The 23,632-nt window shown below is 40.1% G+C and overlaps 1 protein-coding gene across 23 annotated transcripts in view; it reads right to left on the reverse strand.

Moving 5' to 3' along the window:
* Positions 1-23,632, reverse strand: part of MAGI2 (membrane associated guanylate kinase, WW and PDZ domain containing 2) — a 1,014,264-nt gene that overhangs the window by 470,226 nt on the left and 520,406 nt on the right. For 2 of the 23 annotated variants that reach the window (XM_061582125.1, XM_061582126.1), the window contains one exon: positions 7,154-7,210. The exons of the other annotated variants lie outside the window; for them this stretch is intronic. The gene's annotated coding sequence lies outside the window, so the exon portion shown is untranslated. The remainder of the gene's footprint in view (positions 1-7,153; positions 7,211-23,632) is intronic. 23 annotated transcript variants of the gene reach the window in all.

A 23,632-nucleotide genomic window follows, 5' to 3' on the forward strand; every position in this document is an offset into this window, starting at 1 on the left:
TAGCCATTTTTGTTTAAAGTATGTGATTTATGTTGCTATGCAGTGTAGCAGTAGAGCACAAGTCTCATTATTTTAAGAGTCACTCTGTGTTAGTGTTAGCAGGATTTCTTTGTCCTTTGGCTTGGTCTCCTCAGTTACCCACTTTGGGAAGGGCAGAGCAAAGGCAAAGTGTGAGTACCAGCAACCAAGGCAAAATGCTTTAGCTAAAGCACTTTAACTTAAATTTATCTACTTTAGCTAAAGCTCTTTAGTAAAAGGCTGCAGCTCAGGTGCTTAAGTTAGATAATGATAGTTGAAGTTCTTGAAGTAAAATTGCTTCCCTCTTTCAGATTCCTCACATCCCATTCCAAAAATATAACGGGGAATCCTCCAGGAGCTTCCCCAATTACCTCAACACCATTTCCCCAGAAAGCAGCTTATCTGAAACAGCTAAATAGGTGAGATGTCATTTGGCTAACCCAGTTTTGGATCAATTAGGTTCTAATCATCAACAATCAGATGTAGTTCAGTGGTTCAGAAAAACACCCAATTTTAGCCTCAAGGCTCTGTTTCAAATCCAATTCACAGACTGGAAAAGGTGAGAAATGATTCTCATTGAAAGCCTCAAAAGCTTCAGAAACATAAAAAGGGATGAGACTGTCTGTTAAGTTTTCATTTTTGCCAAATCAGACATTTTTACTGAATTTCATAGACAATTTTTAGTAATATACTCTTAAGGCAAGAGATTTATATGGATTTATAAGGAAAAACAACTGAAATAAAAATAAAGTTGTAATTATGAACTTTCTTTGTGAACTCTCTATTCCCATGGACGTGTCACTGCACCCCAGTTGCACTCAAGACCGTGGGGGGAGACCCCCCTCTGCTTGCCCACCTTTCCTGTTAGATTCTTACTGCTACCAGGTAAAATAATGTATTTTTCTCCCAGGCTGCCTTCCACCAAACAGCCAAACATTCCTGTGTCTCCTTAAGAACACCACAAAGTTGTGTAGAACTTGGCACTTATACATGGGTAAAATATTAATGGAGACCACAAGGGTATTATGAAACAAGAATAAAAGTTTACTAAAAGCATAGAAAGTAGTTCTTAGGAAAAAAAGGGTTAACACAGGAATGGTTGCAAGTATATAAGCATTTCCCTGGTTGGAGCAAAAGTACAGCCAAATACACATAGGGTCAAACACAATCTACTTTCCCTGGCTACGCAGTCCCTAACAATTTACAACAGTCTTTTGTTGTTTGCATGGCACTCTGGTTGTCCTTCTGCATGGCATGTGTTCCTTTATGGGAGATGGCACCTTGATCTACCCTTCCTTTCATCTGGTTATTTAACACACCGTTTGGCTAGGTGACTCCCATGGTTGTTAATCCAGAAAACTCCTGGAAATTAGAGGGTCTTAGTCCCAACTGCAGATATTGCTTACTTACAATCCATCCCTTCCTTGTTGAATTCTACTGCCTTCCAAGTCAGTTTTAACAAGAGAACTCCATAATTTCCAAAGATACCTACATGCAATATATATATATATATATACATACATACATACATATACATATACATACACACATTCCATTTTCTTCACAGGCTGACTTGAAGATTCTATGCAGAGGAAGGCTATGAGGAAGCAGAGGATATGGTGGAGGGCCTCATTATGGCCCATTAATAGGTAGGGAAGGCCTTCAGGCTACTGCTTCAACCTCAGCCACTGGCCTGGTTTACACATATAATGTAAAACTATGGTTTGTTAACCACTGTATGTTTGACTGCGCCATCCCATACACTCACTAAACTACAAAGGCATGAAACAAGAGCAGTTGGAAAGACTGTCTGTGGGACAACTCAAGGTTAATCAGTGGTTTGTTAAGCAAACCCTGGCTTAGCATTATGTGTGAACTGGGCCAGGGAATGGCATGAGCCTTGAAAAGGCTCACAGATATTTAATAGCCACATTTCTAGATGGGGCATTTTTGGGGGAAAGGAGCACAGGTCAAGCCAATGTAAATGTAAATGTAAATTTAATTTTTAGGTCGCCTATCTGGCCGAAGCCACTCTAGGCGACGTACATATTAAATTACAATAAAATACAATAAAATACAATAATTACAATAAAATACAATATAATCAGCAATAACAAAAATAACAACATGTGCAGTACACAACAACGGGCATTCAGTATGTAATTAGCCCATCCCGGCGGTCCCAAAGGCCTGTCCAAACAGCCACGTTTTTAAGGCTCGGCGGAAGGTATCCAGGGAAGGGGCATGCCGAAGATCGAATGGGAGGGAATTCCAGAGAGTGAGGGCTGCCACCGAAAAAGCCCTCTCTCTAGTCCCCACCAACCTAGCTGCTTTTGTTGGTGGGATTGAGAGAAGGCCCTGCGTGGCTGATCTTGTCGGGCGGCATAATTGGTGATGCTGGAGGTGCTCCTTCAGATAAACTGGGCCGAAACCGTATAGGGATTTAAAGGTTAACACCAACACCTTGAATTGGGCCCGGAAAACTACTGGAAGCCAGTGTAGATTGAATAATACTGGCGTAATATGATCACGGCGATGACTGTTTGTAAGTAAACGAGCTGCCGCATTCTGTACCAGTTGAAGTTTCCGGACCGTTTTCAAGTGTAACCCCACGTAGAGTGCATTGCAGTAGTCTAATCGAGAGGTGACCAGGGCATGTACTACCAGTGGGAGCTGATGAACAGGGAGGTAGGGTTGCAGCCTACGTATGAGGTGTAATTGGAACCAGGCTGCCCGGCTCACTGCCGAAATCTGAGCCTCCATGGACAGCCTGGAATCAAGAACAACCCCAAGGCTGCGGACCTGGTCCTTCAGGGGTAATTGTACCCCATTAAACCTCAGGTCAACAGGACCCAACCTTCCTCTGTCTCCCACAAGCAGCACCTCGGTCTTGTCAGGATTTAGCTTCAGCCTGTTCCTTCCCATCCATCCACTCACGGATTCCAGGCACTTGGACATGGTCTCCACAGCCAACTCTGGTGAGGACTTAAACGAGAGATAGAGCTGAGTGTCATCTGCATATTGGTGACACCGCAGCCCAAATCTCCTGATGATGGATCCCAGCGGCTTCATATAGATGTTGAATAGCATAGGAGAGAGGATAGAACCCTGTGGCACTCCACAAGTGAGAGGCCAAGGGTCTGAAACCTCATCTCCCAATGCTACCTGTTGACACCTGTCAGAGAGAAAGGAACGGAACCACCATAGAACAGTGCCTCCTATTTATTTATTTATTTATTTATTTAATTTAATTTAATTTATATACCGCCCTAAGCCGAAAAGGCTCTCTGGGCGGTGTACATAGAGGATAAACAAGAAAATATATGAATAGAACAAATATAAGAAAATCAAAAAGCAAAACAAACAAAGAACAGAAACCAAACAACATCAAAACATACCAGCAATGAAGCACTGTTTTAAAATACACTACAAAACAATTTCTTTAAAAAGAATATTTAAAATTTTTAAAATGCCTGGGAGTATAAAAAGGTTTTCACCTGGCGCCGAAAAGATAGCAGTGTCGGCGCCAGGCGTACCTCATCGGGGAGACTATTCCACAATTCAGGGACCACCACCGAAAAGGCCCTGGATCTAGTCACCGCCCTCCGAGCTTCTCGATGTGATGGCACTCGGAGGAGGGCCTTAGATGTCGAGCGCAGTGTACGGGTAGTTTCGTATTGGGAGAGGCGTTCCACCAGGTATTCCCAGTCCTTCCAGGCGATCCAACAGGATACCGTGGTCAACGGTATCAAAAGCCGCTGAAAGATCCAGGAGGACAAGAAAGGTGAATTCTCCCCTATCTAATGCCCTCCTCATATCATCCACCAGAGCGACCAAGACTGTTTCAGTACCATGTCCAGTCCTGAAACCCGATTGGTATGGATCCAGATAATCCGTTTCATCCAAGTGTGCTGACAATTGGTCAGCCACCACTCGCTCAATGATCTTGCCCAAAAATGGCAAATTCGAAACTGGGCGAAAGTTGTTCAAAACTTGGGGATCCAAGGAGGACTTCTTTAAGATAGGCTTTATAATTGCCTCCTTGAGGGCCAGTGGCATTACACCCTCCGCTAAGGATGGTAGAGAGGATGTGAGGGCTAGGCTAGGGTAAGGGTAAGGCAGACCTTCCCCTCACTCCTCCATGCAGAGAGTATGTTAACTTATGTAATGGGGTATGTAAAGGGTAAGTTAACAGACGTTTTGTATGAACACCACAAATTAAATGACTGGTATACTTTTTGTTTAATAAGAAATAAAGATGTTAAGGATATAGTGAACAAGGGGATACCAAAAGGTATTAACTTCCCCTTGAAAGCCCTCCTTCTAGTCTTGTTCCTTGTTGTAGTCTTGTTCCTTTCTGTTGGACAATCAAGGGAAAACTATTTAATTGCTGTTACATAAAGGACTAACTAAGTGATTGGAAAGTAATTGTGGAAACCAACTGAGATTTTTTTAAATGGTTGCTGGATTAATTTTTTCTGTCCTGAAACCCTGAAAAGGCCTCATGCTGAGATGCACACATTGAGAAAATCAGAAATTAGGCCTGAGTTATAGCCTAGGTGGCCAACCAGCCAGCTAACTGTACTGTGCATAGCAGTTTTTCTGTTCCTCTAGGGCTGTTTTCATTCTTCACCATCAAGTACTCAAGAAGAAAAAGAAAAAAATAGCCACTATGATTGTGAGCATAGTGACTGCTTTAAAAGAGTAAAGGGTAACTTAGAGTAGATATTTTTCAGATCACTTCAAGTTATCTCTTATTTCACCCTTTAGCAATAAGCACTCAGTCCTGCTCTTCTCATCATACATACAGAGTTCTAATATTTAACTCTTCAAAGGTCATGTTACTTTACTGGCTGTTTTTTTTCAGGATCACTTAAGTAATTGTAGAGTGATTGTGATCAAGAAAAACCCACCCTTCCTCAGTCAGGGAAAGTACTGAGTGAGGAGACTTTTGAGGCTTTTGTTGTGCACTCACCCTGCCTTATTCACTGAATTTTTCAGAGGATCATATTCTTAATTTTCTCTTTTTCTTAAAACAAGCTGTCATTCTGTAATGGAGGTTACCATTGTCTGTCATGTCATAAATTAAAAAGACAATTAAAAAAAATCCTACGGTGTGTGTGTGTGAAGCATAACTCTCGCAGGGGTGGGGCAGTGCCCCACCCTGGCTACAGGGCTGTATATAATATTACCTCACCTTTTCCATCCTCACATAAGCTGAAAATGTGCACTCATGAATGGGTGTAATAGCAGTGTATAATTCCTTTCAATTAAGAGTAAGTACCTCCTGTGCCTCACTTTACTTGCATTTGTGTGAAGAAAATTGTGTTTTTAAAGAAAACTAAAACCTTGTAGTGTAATAATTTGAATGAACATTACCTAAAACTATTATTTTGTCACCATTAACTTTGAAATAATAAAATCCAAATATCCTTAGTAACTAATAGCACAATCCCATGTACACTTGGGATTTATGGAGCACGTGGGGTGCTCAGCTCCTTATATTCACATAAAGAAGAAAGACCAACTGATTTGCTTAGAAGGAATTTGATAAATAAAAAAACCCAGTTCTGCTTCTGGAAACTGCTGCCTTAAATAAGCTTCTTGTTGTTTTTATGTGCCTTCAAGTCGATTACAACTTATGGCGACCCTATGAATCAGTGACCTCCAATAGCATCTGTCATGAATCACCATGTTCAGATCTTGCAAGTTCAGGTCTGTGGCTTTCTTTACGGAATCAATCCATCTCTTGTTTGGTCTTCCTCTTTTTCTACTCCCTTCTGTTTTTCTGTATTGTCTTTTCTAATGAATCATGTGTTCTCATTATGTGTCCAAAGTATGATAAACTCAGTTCCATCATTTTAGCTTCTAGTGACAGTTCTGGTTTAATTTGTTCTAACACCCAATTATTTGTCTTTTTCGCAGTCCATGGTATCCGCAAAGCTCTCCTCCAACACCACATATCAAAGGAGTTGATTTTTCTCTTATCCGCTTTTTTCACTGTCCAACTTTCACATTCATACATAGAGATCGGGAATACCATGGTCTGAATGATCCTGACTTTAGTGTTCAGTGATACATCTTTGCATTTGAGGATCTTTTCTAGTTCTCTCATAGCTGCCCTCACTAGTCCTAGCCTTCTTCTGATTTCTGTTTTTCCCAACATTATTGTCTTTTCTAGTGAATCAGGTGTTCTCATTACATGTCCAAAGTATGATAACCTCAGTTCCATCATTTTAGCTTTTAGTGATAGTTCTGGTTTAATTTGTTCTAACACCCAATTATTTCTCTTTTTCACACTCCATGACATGTGCAAAGCTCTCCTCCAACACATTTCAAATGAGTGGATTTTTCTCTTATCTGCTTTTTTCACTGTCCAACTTTCACATCCATACATAGAGATTGGGAATACCATGGTCTGAATGATCCTGACTTTAGTGTTCAGTGATACATCTTTGCATTTGAGGACCTTTTCTAGTTCTCTCATAGCTGCCCTCCCCAGGCCTAGCCTTCTGATTTCTTGACTATTGTCTCCATTTTGGTTAATGGCTGTGCCAAGGTATTGATAATCCTTGACAAATTCAGTGTCCTCTTTGTCAGTTGTAAAGTTACATAAATCTTCTGTTGTCATCACTTTAGTCTTCTTGACATTCAGCTGTATTCCTTCTTTTGTGCTTTCCTCTTTAACTTTCATCAGCATTTGTTTCAAATCATTACTGGTTTCTGCTAGTAGTACGGTATCGTCTGCATATTTTAAATTATTATTTCTCCCTCCAATTTTCACACCTTAAATTCAAGGTCCAATGATAAAACACAAAAGAGAGAAATCTCTGTATCTCTTTTGCCTGGAGTATAGACATCATTCACCATTAATGCAGTGAAAAATGAGGTGAAAAAGTGTGCTACTATAGAAATGTGCACTGAGTGTGTATTAATGTGCTACCTTTGAGCAATGAGGCAAGAAATATTGCCATACTTGAGATGAAGAGACAGAGCAGTTAAATGTGTTGACAGTGTGCTAAATAATCTAGAAAAAAAGCATGACGGAGAGAGGGAGAGAAGACTGAAATAAACACACACACACACACAGAGAGCATGGACAAAATAGAATCACACACATACATTCCATAGCTACCTTAAAAAGAATGTTATGCAAAGTGGAAGTGTACTTCAGAGGCTCCATGTTCCATTTCTAACAAAGAGAGGCAAGCAAACAAGAGGCACAAAAACAGTATTAGCAAATTCATACTTTGGCCTTGTGGTGCCACGATAATCACTATTGTTATTTTACATGGGCTTTTGAAGCTCACTGGGTGACATAGGCCAGTCATTGCCTCTCAGCCTCAGAGAGAGGCAATGGTAAATCCCCTCTGAATACTGCTTACCATGAAACCCTATTCATAGGGTCGCCATAAGTCGGGATTGACTTGAAGGCAGTCCATTTCCATTTTTCAGATACTGCAGAGCCAAATTTCACAAGCAGCAGAATTTATCAGTGCAGTACATATTGAAGTACTTCACACTGGAGAGGAAAAGCACATTTTTCAGTTCTCCCCCCTCCAAAACACATAGACTTGGAACTGAAGTTGCTTTCCCCATTTGTGTAACGGCGTGTGACCACCACGTGCAGACCCCATCATCCCCAACCTCCAGGAAAAGGTTTACAGGAGGCTGAAGGGTAGGCATGCCAGGTCTCCTGTATTTATGCGGAGACTCTGTTTTTTTGGGGGGTCCTCCCCGGGTCTCTGGGTAACTCACCCCAATTCCTAGACTCTTAGCTTTCATTTAAAAAAAAAGTTCCTAGGTGGTCTGGTTCAAGAGATATACACCAAAATGTCAGCCACTCTCCTGTAACTTCTGTTAAATGAGCTAGTAGCTGGCTGCTCTAATCCCCCCCTTTCAGGTTTTTAGCCAATAAGATTAATGAGAGTTGTGAATTGATGAGGGATTTGTTGACCTCCAGACAATAGCTAGAACCCATTGCGACTCCTGAAAGTAGCTGCTTTTTCCTGCTTGTCTGCACATTACATAAGTTGAGTAAGTTTATCGCTTTAAGCAGCAGCAAGTGTACCTGCAGCAAGCACCAAGTGTGGAATTTTATTTCTGTGTGCACAATAATCCAGCAGAAGATCCAGAACAGAAAATCACAGCAGTATCTTAGAAGGCATGCACAGTAAACAATTTCAGCTATGATTATAATAAAAGTGTACATGCAGGGTTTTTTAAAATTATTTGCAAAAATAGCATATTATTTCTTTCAAATAACTTTTGAACAGACTTTTTAAAAAAGTCTACATGGAGCTTATGATGCTGTTATGATGCGTTATACTGTTCTAATTATAAGGAATCAAGCAAGTTAATTTTTTTCTGGGCTGTTGAAGAGGGCTAATCCATATTATTTGTCTAATCCATAGCCTGTTTTGAAAACCTTCCCAATAAGAAGCTTTAATCCTATACTCATTTTTCTGGAAGTAAAGCTGCAATGTTAATCCCACTTATGGCGACCCTATGAGTCAGCAACCTCCAGCAGAATCTGTTGTAAAACACCCTGTTTAGATATTGTACGTTCAGGTTACCTGGTAGTAAACTGCATTGAATTCAATTGGACTTACTTTTGAGTAGACAGGGTTAGAATTTTGCTGTAAATCAGTGGGACTTTTGAGAGAACATAACACAGGATTGTGTTGTAAATCTTTCTCTCCTCCTCCAATCCTATTTTAAGCAATTAGTCATTGTTTTTATGGTAGGAAACTAATACTGACTTTTTTTTAAAAAACATGTTCTGCAATGACCAACTGGTTTTGACAATAAACTATTATATGGGGTATATGTATTTTTCCATCTCCAGTATGTATGTGGACTGACTTCAAATCGATCCCGACTTATGGCGACCCCATAAATAGGGTTTTCATGGTAAGAGGTATTCAGAGAGGGTTTACCATTGCCTTCCTCTGAGGCTGAGAGGCAGTGACTGGCCCAAGGTCACACAGTGAGCTTCATGGCTGTGTGGGGATTCAAACCCTGGTCTCCCAGGTCATAGTCCAACACCCTGTGAGGTAGGCTTACCAACTGGAAACCAAGGAAGCTCACAACAAGAAATAAATCCATTTAAAACCCAATAACCATGAAAACAAGTATAAACAATTGCAAAACAGCTTAAAGTTGCGTGATTCTGAATTTTGGGTTGTGTGACTGAAATTCCTTATCACTGGATGTTAGATTCCTGTGCATGCTTCCCAGTTTGAGTAAGTCCCATTGAAAATATTGGGACTTGCTTCTGAGTAAACATGCATAGGATTGCATTATAAATATCTTTACAGGTTGTATAAATAATAAATATCTTTGACAGTCATGCATATAAAATTATTTCTTCATACTATGTCCCAATAAGTATCTGATTTCACAGTATGGTTGTATATTATTATTTCCTCTACATGTTAAGTATGCCCTTCTTCCTTGGGGTGGTCATGGTCCCCCTTTGTTGTTTTCACCTTGAGGGGCAGGTTAGGCTGAGAGATGATGTGTAGCCCATGGTCACCCAGTAAACTTTGTAACTCATTTCCATAAAAAAAAAATAATTAAAACTATTTACATGCAGGCAAAGTTTATTAAGTAGATCCACACAATACACTTAAAGTACATTTAAAGTACATGACTTCCCCCAAAGAATCCTGGGAAGTGTAATTTCCCAATCATAGTTATAGTTCCCACCATCTTTAACAAACGACAGCTCCCATGATTCTTTGGTGAGATGCATGTGCTTTGAATGCATGCTTTAAATGCATGGTGTGGATCTTCCCTAGGTAGGCTGTGCATTCATTTGTAAATCAAAAAGAATAATTTTTAAAAATACTTTTTTTAAACGGGAAGGGTTGTAGCTCAGTGGTAGGGCACATGCTTTGCATGCAAAGGTCCAAAATTCAATCTCTGGAAAAGACTATTGCCTGGAATACTGGAGAGCCAATGCTAGTCCATGGCATCAGTACCAAGCCAAATGGTACCAAATGGCCTGAGTCCACATAAGGCAGATTCCTTTGTTCCTAAAAGAGAAAAAGACCCAAGGGCCACAGTAACTCCAATATTTATTTTATTTACAACATTTATATACCGCTTTATTGTAAAAAAGACCTCAGAGTGGTTTACAGAAGGAATTAAAACAATAAAATTGCTGGGAGGAAGGGTGGGATATAAAACAAATAATAAAATAAATAAATAAATAAATAAAATTTCTGGCAAAAACAGTTAATGGGTATTTAATATCATTCAAAATAATAAAACAAACAATGAGTTAAAACAGATTAAAAAACGCAATTACATGCCTGGGTAAGCTGGCCTAAACAAAAATGTTTTTAGCAGGTGCCGAAAAGAGTACAATGAAGGTGCCTACCTAATGTCAATAGGCAGGGAGTTCCAAAGCACAGGTCCTGCCACACCAAAGGACTGATTTCTTATAAGAACAGAACAAGCACTACCTGTAACATGGAAAACACACCTTGAACTTGGCCTGCTAGCAAATTGGCAACCAATGCAGATTTCAGAGCAGAGGTATTATGTGCTGAGAGAATCTTACTCATGTTGGCAATCGTGCTGCAGCATTCTGCACTAACTATAGCATCTGCATCCAGTTGTGCTGCATGGGTATCTCTGGCCCCTGAATTATGGAATGATCTCCCTGGTGAGGTGCACCTGGTGCCAACACTGTTATCTTTTCGGTGCCAGGTCAAGACCTTCCTCTTCTCCCAGGCATTTGAGCATGTGTTTTTAAATTGCTTTTTAAAAATGTGTTTTTAAATTTGTATATTTGTTTTTAATGTTTTTAATGGTTGTAAACCGCCCAGAGAGCTTTGGCTATAGAGCGGTATACAAATACCATAAATAAATAAATGGGTATCTCTGTGACCTTGGCTGACTGGCTGCCAGGATTTTTTACTTTTGGTTTTTGGTAAGGGACCCTGACTGGTTGTGGGATGCTAAATTTTCTGCCTTACTCACAGGAATCTTGTTGTGGTGGCTATAGTGTTGCATTTAGGAAATCATCATTGTCTTTTGTTTTTGTTTTTCTATTTGCATTTCATCTACCTCTGACCTCACTCCCTTACATCCACAGAAGCAACAGCAGTGGTTCCATGCGCTCAGATCAACCCCTTTAAATTCACTGATGATGAACCTTGTTATTTGCATGAAGGTTTGTTTCTTGCCCAATAGCGGTAAAAGAGAATTCACATACTAGAAATTGTGTTTCAATTGCTGTTGTTCCCAAGCTACTGCATGTTAGGTGAACCAAACCTTGTGTGTTTTCTCTCTGTCAATTATTACTCATTGGAATTGAGTTGACTGTCAAAGTAAGTTTATAGCAGCCCACAGAATAGGCAGAGCAGGGTAGAGAATTTTCTTACTCTTATTTCTCAACCTCTCTGCAGTGAAGGGTCAAGTCTGTAAAGAAGTTTGGAGCAGCCACATTAAAAGGCAGGGGAAGGACATTCCAGGCAGAAGGTTGCCAATGCTGCTTGGATATGGATATCTTTGCAGAGGATCCCTAGTCAAGTCTTACCAACTGCACAATCCTAACCATATCTGCTCAGAAGTACGTTCTATTGGGTTCTATGGTGTTTAATCCCTTAGTAAGTGTGTTTAGAATTGCAGCCTTGAGAGGCATCCATCTTTGCTCCTGAGTGCTCCCATCTAACCTCTCCACAATACTTTCCCTTCTTCTCACTATGTCCTTCTGGGGCCTGGCCTGGCCTGAGGGAAATTAAACCCTTCTTGCCAGAAGCAAGTAGGCTAGATCAAAGGCTCCCTAAGCAGGTAAGAATGATCCTTCACTTCAGCTGGACATGGGAGCATCATCTTTTAACTAACATTTCAATCTTAATTTTTAATCAGAGATATATTTTTATTTGAATGGTATGCCCTTAGCAACTGTGGTTGATGCTTAATGCATCATGCTTAATGACATTAGTAGGGCTTGTCCTTGTGACATCACTAGGGCCCGCCCCCGAAACATCAGGGTTTGGGATACTTCTGACCTGGCAACCCAGGGGGAGAGAAGGAGAAGGCAGGAAAGTCCAGTTCTATCCATGGAAGGGAAGTTAGGATCCAAGGCATACAACACTAGTATATCAGGGAGAAGTAACACTTTGTATGGGTCTCTTTGTCAGAAGCAATATGTAGGATGGCAAGTTTTGTCTCCAAGGGAAGTGCTTTGACAGGGGTTGAGGAGACATCAGATTTAGTTTCTCTTCCAGAATTTTTTTTTAAAAAAGTTTTATTAATTTTATTTTAAAAGTTTATTGTTTTATTAATTTATGAATTGCCTTTCACCAATCATACAGTAAAAACAACTAAAATAGGTTTATTTTTTTTAAAAAAACAACAATATCTAAAGATAGGCTTCAAAACAATGCAATTAAACACTCATGTCAGATACCTAAAAAACCAAAACCAAATTCCCCCACGTATCTGGAAAGGCATGTTGAAACAAAAATGTATCAAATTGTTTCCAGAAAAAACAAATATTGGGCTCCTGTCATAACTTAACAAGGCTGCTATTCCACAAGTCGAGGCAGCCACCTGTTCCAGTTGGCTGTATTTTACAGACTTCAAAAAGAAACTCTCTTGCAGAATGCAGTAACCTACTGGGTATGTATGACAGTCTCTCAAGTAACCTGGTCCTGACCTGTTTAAGGTCTTATAGGTTAGTACAAAAACCTTGAACTTAGCCCAGTAGCAGACTGGCGGTCAGTGCAGACAAGATGTTATATTCTGGTGTATATATTCTGGTGGTAGTTTGTCCCCACAAGCAGTCTAGCAAACACATTCTGCGCTAGCTACAGCCTTCAAACCAACCTCGAGGCTAATCTTACATAGAGCATACTGCAGTAATCTAACACTGAGGTTACCAATTTATGGAGAACTGTGGTCAAGTTATCATGATCCAGGAATGATCAGTAAAAGGCAATGAAATTGAAGCTTTAGTTAGTTTTACAGCATTCAGTTGGAGCCAATCATAATTAAGCTCATCAGTCCCAGCCAGCATGGCCAATGATCAGGGTTGATGGGAGTTATAGATCAGCAAAATCTGGAGGGCCATAGTTTTTCCATCCCTGATTTAGAAAATGTTATGTCCTCCTTCTTAGGCATTCGTCTCCGATAGCACCTAGTACAATATTTCAGTATCTAAGAAACATCTTGATTTAAATGCTCTGTTGCAGTGCTATGAGCTCAGTGCTACCCCCCTATGCTCAAATATTTTTACTTGTCTGGGTGGGCACTGGGTAAGAATGGAAAAACCCACAGTAATCCCCAATGTGGTGCAGGATTAGTTTATAGGGATTTGCTGGAAACAAATTAATTCTGTGGTAAAACACAGAGACTGAATTAGTGAGAACTATCAAGACTTTGTGTAAAAGGGTGTATTTAAACTTCCTCAGGTGACACAGCTACAAATTCTGTAAAACTTTCTGGAAGCACCAGAGAGTATAGAAAAAAGCAATAATTTTTACTGGCTGCTGGGACATCTATCGTATAAAGAAAGAAAGCGTGTACAGAACATCACACAAACATCCCAAGGCTCTGTTCAGTCATGTGTTAAATCTTCATTGATCCTCTTGTATTTTTTTGTGTTTCAGAGCAATTTGCACCCAGCAGGAGCTGACATAAAAAGACACTGAAACTGTCCGGCATAAGTGTGGATGATCTCCAAAGAGTGTAAATGTATCCGGCAGATATAATAGGGTTAACATTTGCAGCAATATTCCTCAGGGTGCTGAAACACACACACACCGCAGCTGCTTCACATATAAATTTGTCACCTGAATTAAGTTGTTTGCATTTGCTGGAAATTTTTTTAAAAAATCCTACACTTTAGGAAATGAGTATTTTTCATCCTAAATTCTTTCAAATTTAAGCATGAACTTCAAAGAAACAATATTCTATTTGCAGCAGTGGCCACACATATGCCTGTAGGCACTAACAAGTACTGATTGAAAGTGATAGCTTTCTCTTTTTCTTTCTACTCAGCTCCTGGTATTCACAGATAGACTACCTCTGAATATAGTGGTTCCATGTCACCATCACAGCTGAAATTCAGGACTGATCCTGCCATTAGGCAAAATGATGCGGCAGCTCCTAGGGGCTTGGAGGTGCAGCAACATCACTCCCTGGCTATTCACTCTACTGGAGGTCAGAATTCCTTGTGCCCTCAAGAGTAGTGGAGGATTCAGTGCTTCTACATTTGGAGCGCAGGAAGGCAGGAGGAGTGATGCTATCTTGTCCTTTGCCTCAGGCAGCAAAATTCCTTCAGCCAGCTCTGATATTAACTATAAAGTCTAACACTCTCAGCCTATCATCATTATCAGAACTGGGGGACCCAAATGGAGATATGACTTCAGGATGATGTGTCAGCAGTACATGGAAACTGTGACACAAATGTATTTATGCATGCATTCTGAAGGAATATATGTATACTGATCTGATTCTCACGGCATGTGCAGCATTCTGGAGAGGTGCTCACAGACACTTTATTTATTATTAAATTTATATGCTGCGCTTCCTCCCAGAAGGAGCCTAGAACTTTGCTCCTCCCTGGTGCTTTTAGCTGCCGCACCAAGGTAAGCTAACTTCCAAACTGGGACTTGTAGTCCAATTCTCTTCTCACCACAAGCTGTAGCCAAGGTTTGTTCTTGGTTCCAGCTTGTGGTTAGTGAGGACAGAACTTAACCATGAGTCCCAGTTCAGATGACAAACTACGCCAAACCCTTGGTGTAATTCAGTATGGCATGGCATGCCAGTGCCATGCCACTGTGATTTCAAGGTGCCCTTCAGTAAAAGCTCTCATGGGAGCGTACAATAAAATTACAACTATATATTTTCTAGTATGGAAATACAATTATAAGGAAAGCTTCACCTGCTGACATTCTGCGAGTCAGAGATCTTGTTATGTGTGTGACCTCTGACTTTTTCCTGAGAGTCAATAAGTCATTATAGAAAAAAAACTCCTACCCTAACACAAAGGGGTCCAAAGTGTGATAAGAGGTCACCTTTATGGTCACAGTGCTCTACCATGGTAGTGTACTGCATTTCTAAATTTGCATCTATACATATAAATTAGAAAAGGCACATTTATGCGAATTTGTGACATTTCTTCTGGGTACGGTGGAGGCCCCAATCCACATACATGAACTGAGCCCAGAAAATCCTGTTGGTACCTCTGATCACAGTCTCACAGGAAATAAGGAATCATTACCTGAGTCACAGCATTTCTGGTTCAAACCCTGCATCTCCTGATAAGGGATGCTTCCAGACTGTTGCTACTTTAGGAGTTCATGTTCAAAAGGAAATCCCTCTAGACTGTAACAAAGCCCAAAAACACCAGTGAGAACATACTTAGTTGCCAGACCCTCTTTGCTTGCTTCTCTTGTAAGAAGATCATTAGTTAGCTGAGGATATTAAGAGAGCCCAGAGTACTGGAACATTGATAGAGCAGTCAAAAGTAGTGAGCAATACAAGACAAGGGTAACGAAAGTGAGATGAATCCATCATCCATAAACTTGAGTCTGGCTAAGGAAAAGGAAAAGGAAAGAAACTGCAGAGACAATTGGTATTTTTGTGAAGCAGTTTTCATTGCAGAATGCTAAAAAATGCTGTATATCGTTAATGCTGGCAGAAACTTGTGGAGCATATAGAAAATAGACTACAAGTAGCTGAAGCTTTCGTTTTCACAAGGTGCAGCAGAGGTATTGAATGCTGGTGATTTTGGAGTCTGTAATGGCCAGATGGAGATTAGAGACACTGAAAGGGAAGCCAAATAAAGACTTCTGTAGCCGTGATTGCCACCAAATGGCTGTTGTGCTTTTCATGCTAGCAAGAGACTATTATGTGCCTTGTCATGGCCCACCAAGCCTGATTTGATAAAGATCATTCATACTTATGCCTTTTATTCAAAATAACATGCTTTTATGATTATATATGATTCTATGATTATAGTCTTGTTTTAATAATCCCTTTTGACCTAACTTTGTACCTAAAATCGAGCAGCTAAACTCTTTATTACAAAGGCCAGACAACTTGAAAGGTCTGCTCTGAGAAATGCATGGTTTTGCCCATTAAAATTCTGTGATGTTTAAACTTCCATCTCTTCACTCATGAGTTTGGAACTGGTTCTTTGTGCATTTAACTCTAGAAAAATTGTGCTGTTTTCTGAGTTGTTTTGAAAAACTGTGACATATGCCGGTGTAACATGCTAAGATGGTGACAGTGAGCTAGGAAGTCCTTGGTTCAAAGCTCATCTAGCCATAAACTCACTCACTGGTGGCCTTAGAATCATAGAATCATTGAGATGGAAGCGGCCTATAAGGCAATCGAATTCAAACCTCTGCTCAACGCAGAAATGCAACTTAAAGCATACCCAACAGGTGGCTGCCCAGCTGCTTCCTGAATGCCTCGAGTGTTGGAGAGCCCACCACATCCCTAGATAATCGGTTCCATTGTTGTACTGCTCTAACAGTCAGGAAGTTTTTCCTGAAGTTCAGCTGAAATTTGGCTTCCTCTAACTTGAGCCTGTTATTTCGTGTCCTGCACTCTAGAATGATCGAGAAGAGATTTTGGCACTCTGTGTGACAACCGTTAAAGTACTTGAAGTGTGCTGTCATATCTCCCCTCAGTCTTCTCAAGTCTAAACATGCTCAGTTCCTTCAGTTGCTCCTGTTTCCAGTCCCCTGATCATCCTTGTTGCCCACCTCTGAACCTGTTCCAGTTCATCTGCATCCTTCTTAAAGTGCAGTGTCCAGAACTGGATGAAGGACTCAAGGTGAGGCCTAACCAGTGCCGAATAGAGGGGAAGTAGTACTTCATGTGATTGTTCCCTCTATTTGGCACTGGTCAGGCCTCTTCTTGAGCACTGTGTCCAGTTCTGGACCCCACACTTTAAGAAGGATGCAGGCTACCTGGAACAGGCCTTAAGCAAGCCTCTTTTTACCCAGCTTTAGCAACCCTTCTCCCTCATCTGCTTTAGGTAGTGGCCCACTTTAGAGAAGTTTCTGAGATAGTATATTTAAATTACTTTGAACACAGAGGAAAGCACTATATAAATAGTACCGTGATAATGTGCCATACTATCAGTTATATTTTATTTATTTTAAAATATATGTATACTGATCTGATTCTCACGGCATGTGCAGCATTCTGGAGAGGTGCTCACAGACACTTTATTTATTATTAAATTTATATGCTGCGCTTCCTCCCAGAAGGAGCCTAGAACTTTGCTCCTCCCTGGTGCTTTTAGCTGCCGCACCAAGGTAAGCTAACTTCCAAACTGGGACTTGTAGTCCAATTCTCTTCTCACCACAAGCTGTAGCCAAGGTTTGTTCTTGGTTCCAGCTTGTGGTTAGTGAGGACAGAACTTAACCATGAGTCCCAGTTCAGATGACAAACTACGCCAAACCCTTGGTGTAATTCAGTATGGCATGGCAGCAAAAAGGACCAGGGAGGAGCAAAGCAGCTGTGAGTTCTTCCCTAGGAGGTTTGGCTTAGCATGTCATGTGACCCAGGAAACTGTGTTCCATACCATTTCCAAGGCAATGTGATTTTTCCCCAAAGCCTCCTAGGCATGTGCGGAGGAGGGGGGATTTTGTCCTGATCACAGTTGTGGAGGAAAGGGATAAACATCCTGCCTGTTGTGTTGAATGACAATTGCCACCCTGCCTAGAAGAGAAAAGAGTCTTAATGCATCTCTTCCTCCACTGACTTTCCATTCCCACATTTCCTCCTTTTCTTTTCTTCATGTGCGTATTTAGACTGTAAGGGTTAGTTATCCTTGATTCTGTGTTTTATTCTGTACAGCACATTGTTTTCTTTCAAAAACTGAAGAAATAATAATTATTGCTATTATTGCCATACTTTTTTAAAAAATGTCTGTACTCCTAATTGAAAGGAACAATTGAACTTAAAATTGATTGTATTTGCACAGAATGTATAACATTGCTAAATAAAAACGTGTAGTAAGGCTCATGGGCTGAAAAACTAGAAAATAACAAAACAAGTACATATATGTTGATTTTATACCTTCATTGAATTATAATTGCTCTACGCACTAGGCAAAGCAAAAAGAGAGGAAAGCACTAGAGAGTAAAAAGGAGAGAGCCAACACTCAATTTAGTACCCCCCTCTGAAATGATTATTTATTCGTATTGTTGCATGCCACCCCAATCTCCAAGCAGTGTGAGACTTCCAGTTCCTGCGCTTACCCAGGGTTTGCTTTAATTGGAAAGGTCAGCAGAGACTGTGGTATCTTTTTGAGATATGGTTTATTTATACATATACACAACCTGAGCCTAAAATGGAGGGGTTCAAAGCATTAAAAGTCCACCAGATCTGACTTTTCCATTAGGGAGGCACCCCAAAGCCACGGTGCATAGAGCAGGCCTCTCTGTGTGTCTTTCTAGTCCCCGGCTTCTCCAGGCTAGACTAAAAACACAAGCCGCTCTTTGGCTCCAGGATGGGAGTAAGAGGAGGGTCTCTCTCTTCAAAAGAGTTCCAATAGCCACAGGATCTCTCTTGGCCAAATCCCTTTGGGTGATTTACCATTCAATAAGTCCATTAACTCAAAGGCTAGCTTAACAAAGGAAACTAGTCTGACCAGTAGAGCAGGTTTCTTGCTTGAATATCCCAGCTTCAGACACAAGATCACAGGCTTGAAGGGGAATCAAAGAAATCATCTATCTCAACCCTCAATCTCATAACAGTATGACTTCCCAGGAGGATCCCTACGCCTGTGCAGCCTCTGAGACGAGCTCCGTCTTGGATGAAACTTGTTCAGTTTAAATTCAGTCAGAAGGCTCTTTTCTGACTGGGAATAATTTCTTCCGGTTAAAGAAGAAATGTGAGATTTCCCACATAGCTTTGTTTTGATTGTTGGAGTCTGGAATTCGTCAGAATTGTCTGTCTTCCAGCAGCTCAGACAGAGCGAGGATTTTTATGCTAGCTCAGCTGGATAAGTGACCCTTTTTTTTAATACGGATTAACAGGCAAACATCCTCCTGTCTACATTCATCATTTTCTTATCTATATAGCTAAAGAGATTTGTCAAAGTAACAGCAATTGAGATAACCTAGGTGAGGTAAGACTTTCCTTTTTTTATTCACGGAACTAAGGGGGAAGAAAATATAAATAGCTTATCTTTTTTTTTTATTGCAAAAAGCTGACATGGAAAATAGCATTTTAAAGATTACAACGGACGAGAGATTTCTGATTGGGAGAGATAAGAAATCTTTTTGATGTATGGCTGGGATTATTTTTCCTGATCTACTTTTTTTTTGATGAATCTGCTCATTCTGTCTGCTACTAGCTATTTCGACGCTGTGAACTAAAGCCGTTCTTACACTTCCGGGCAGATAAGAGATAAGGGCTGTCTAGCGTGTGACGTTAGTTTGTTGGAAAGATTAACTCCTTTGCAACTGGTTAAAGAAATAAGCTGCTCTTTGTTTGGGACATTGAAAATTGAAGGAGTTTTGTTCCTTTGGCTTTAAGAATGACAATTAAGAAGACCATGGATGTACAAGAAGGGACTTTATCTCTAGACATGTTTCAGAAAATAATGAATGGGATTAACTCAATAAAACAAGAACTGAGAAATAATAGACAAGCGTGGAGAATTGAATTTCACGAAATGAGACAGGAGCTGAAAGAAACTCAGGATTCTATGAGAAAGGAGAATAAAGATAGATCTGGAAAACAAAAAAAGGATGAAAGAGAAATTAAAGGCAAGGTTCAAACTATGGAGATTGGCTTAATTATGGACATGAAAAAAGATTTGGATTTCCTGGCTCTGATGGATCCTGGAGACAAATATTATAGTTTGGAATTTAGCGCTGTCCCTGAAGGAATTGAAGAGATTGGAGATAAAGATATTATGGGTTCAAAAAAATTCCTGGACTGGAAGGATTTGATGGAATTTGAAATGGAGAAAATTAACAGAATTAATCCCTGTTTTGTGTCAATGGAAAAATCTTCAAGAGATGTACTAGTGTATCATGTGGAAAAGAGGAACAGAGATGCGGCTTTGCAGCAATACTTCCGTGATATGTTCGGAATTCATGGCAAGAAAATATCTGTGATGGAGGAAATTCCTATCAGACTTTTATTATATGACTATGACAGCAAGATTTTTGGATGCGTGGAGATGGAGGATGGAAGATGGACCTAATACGGATAAAGACAGAAGAGCGATTTGAAATTACTGGACTTAGTAGACTTGATGAGTTGGATTAATTGACATGTTTATTTAGGGGGGGAAATTGATTGATATATATCTCAAGGATTGGAAACTTCTCTTTGACTTTTTGTGGAAGATTAAAATGATATGATGTTAATGAGATTTCAAACCAATTAAGATAACCGCTGGAGGAAGGTGATTTTATAATCTATTAAGAGATAGGTTTGTTATATATTATAGATTTATAGCTGAACTATGACAAATCGGAAGTCAATATTTTTATATTTTTTTCTCTTCTTTTCTTTTTTTTATTGTATTAGTTATTGATTTGGTTTTTTTGTATTGTTTTGGTTTTGAAAATTTGAATAAAAATTAATTGAAAAAAAAATCTCATAACAGTATAATGATATAATGTAAGATGGTCTATGTTTTACATGCTACAAGGGTCCAGTCATTCTAGGATTGCTGACCTCAGCTGTTGATGAACTCCATAAATCTTTTTGGTTAAAATCCTTTTGGTTAGAACCAAACCTCCACAATAGCCAAACACAGACCATTATGAGCTTGACAAACTCCCCTGTTGTAGATACCAGTTTGGTAATACAAAAAACTCTGTGTGTATGTGTGTGCATGCATGTACACTATAAGAACTTCACACGCATGGATGGAGGGCTTTCTTAAGCTTAAGAAGTTCCCAGACCATGCATTTCTGTGCTAAACATGCATGCTTGGAAGTAAGTTCAAAGTAAGTTTAAGTTACACTTCAGTTTTGTTAAGAACTGTAACAATATAAGGTGTGGGGGGATCTCACACCTGAGGGCCAAATGTGGCCCTTCAAGCATCTCTATCTGGTCATTGGGACTCTCCCGAAGCCACACTTTTTTTCTCCCCAGGCCACACCCCTTACCTTCCCTGCTTCACACACTCCATGACTGTTTTTGCCCTGCTGGAATGTGTCCCTGTACTCTGATAATGCCTCTTGGAGGACAGAGAATAGTGTATGAATGTGGGTAGAAATTAGCCTACTGCACAAAGATAACATTTACATTCATTGCTCCACATGCTTTTACCTTGGGCTGAAAAAAGGTTCCCCACTCTTGATGGTTCCACACATCTGCTGGTGGGTGAGACAGAGAGAGAGAGCACTCCATGGCAGTGCTCTAAGCAGAGAGTTTCTCTCTGTCCAAAGGAAAAGAGGGGAGTCGGGAGGTTCTTAAGAGGACAGTGCACAATTAATCAGTACATTATTTCTCCATTAGTTAGGCCAGTGTTATTATCCTCATAATGCAGATGCAGGGCTGAGACCAAGGCTGATTGGCCCTCTCCTAAACTGAGAGCCAACCCAAACATTACAGGACCATCATTCAAATGTCTGTCACTTTCGCATGCAAAGTAGGCATGGGATTTTACTTTAACAGAGAAAACTACATGCATTTTCAGTACTTCTTTCTTAGTAGAATGCCGTCTATGCAACCATAATTTCTTAATCTATTCAAAACTAACTAAGACACAAGGTCGGGAAACCTGTTACATTCCAGATGTTGTTGGACTACAACTCACATCATCCCTTACCGTTGGCCGTGTTGGCTAGGTCTGATGGGAGTTACAGTCCAACAACATCTATAGGGCCACTGGTTCTAAGGAGTCATTCATAAAATATATAAATAAATGCCACAGTCCAGGTGCCTTAATCCATACATGATGAAACAGGCTTCTTCATCTTTTATTATCCTGGGGTGTGCAGCACAACAGGCTACTGTGTGTGTGTATGTGTGTGATCACCCCACCACTTGCCTGTGAACTTGGCATAATTTGATGGGGTATGCTGTCATGGTTGATGCCCCCTCCCCCAGTAGACTGATGCTGTGAGAGACTGAGTAGGGTGGGAGGCAGGAATATGTGGCCCACAGGGATCCTTCCTCATGTTATCCAAGAAAGGATCTGCCACACAAAGTAGAAGTACACACATAGATGTAGATTAGAAACCAAAGCAGATGCACCATATAACACATTTCATTTTAGTTTGCTACATGGTTGCAGGGCGGAAAATAGTGGAAAAGACAAAAAACAGACTACAAAAGAAAGAGATTGAAAACACCCATTTATATGAGGCACATGTACAGTATTGCCATGGTGATTTCTAGCTCAGGGGCGTCACATTTTATGTAGCAAAGCGGAATACTTCCCATTGAACTTACTTTATAATTCATCTCAAATCTATTCTAGTATTCATGAGAAGTTGGTTAAGATATGGGGAAGCTTTTTCAATCTGTAAAGGTGAACAGAACAAGTGTCCCTATTTATACATGAAACATTTTAAAAAACATTACATTCTCCCTATCATCTTGGGCTGTACATCAGTCTAGAAAATGCACTTTCTTGACACTCTTTCTTTCTCCTACCCCTTTGAGGTTTCATTGCATCAAAGTGGGAGGGGGGACTATTTGTATAAAATGCCTGGTCCATTTGCAATACAATCTTCTATAGTTATCTCACATGCAAAGCTATTTCACCTTGGAATACTGAGATTTACTATTATATTGCTTCATACTGTGTCTTCATGAACACCAAAATAATATTCTGGATTTGAGATTGGTTGCTGATGTTTTGAAAATTGAAACAATGCAAGCCTCATTAACGAATTTGTGACGAATTCTTGCATCCTGAGGATACTTTCAATTCATGGAAATAATTTTCAAACATCAGTGTTTACAACACCAGCATGGATAGGTAGCCAGCAGTTAAATGAAAGGTTCAGCGATTTGAAAAACTTCTAAAAACTTGGGGAAGGGACACTGCTCAGTATTACATGCTTTGCATGCAGAAGGCTCCGATTCCAGGCATCTCCAGTCTTCTGCCTGAAGGCACCTTCCTATGTTTCTGTGTGATTTCACAAGCAAAATCTCAATGTTGTGAATACTGCAGAATTGATACGTATCAATACAGATGTTGTAATTGTTGAAATAAAAATGCCAGAATAAAACTGTTTTTACCATCCAGCAAAAAACACCCTGCGAGGGAGCCATTTGTACTTTATAGGCAAGAAATTCCATGATATTAGTGCAACCACTTAAAAGGCCCTGTCATCATAATCAATTATGTCGGGTAGGACACAGAGAAGGGTCTCTCTTTTTGATCTTAGGGAATGGGCAGCACAGTAAGAGATGAAATGAACCCTCTGTTATCCTGAATTATGCCTGGAAGCAAATAAGCTACCAATGCAAACACTGCAGTGCAAACATCATCTGTGCTAGCGATGGTCCCAACAGGAAGTCAGTAGGGGATGACCAAAGTGTTTCATGATCCTTTTTGTATGTTTCTGACACACTCTGGTAAAGTAGATTGGTATTATTCTGATTATGTTGCTGTAGATTTGAAACTGAGTAAGAAGAACAAGTCCTAATT

This window comes from Rhineura floridana, chromosome 8 (assembly GCF_030035675.1).
Source record: "Rhineura floridana isolate rRhiFlo1 chromosome 8, rRhiFlo1.hap2, whole genome shotgun sequence".
Classification (NCBI taxonomy): Eukaryota; Metazoa; Chordata; class Lepidosauria; order Squamata; family Rhineuridae; genus Rhineura; species Rhineura floridana.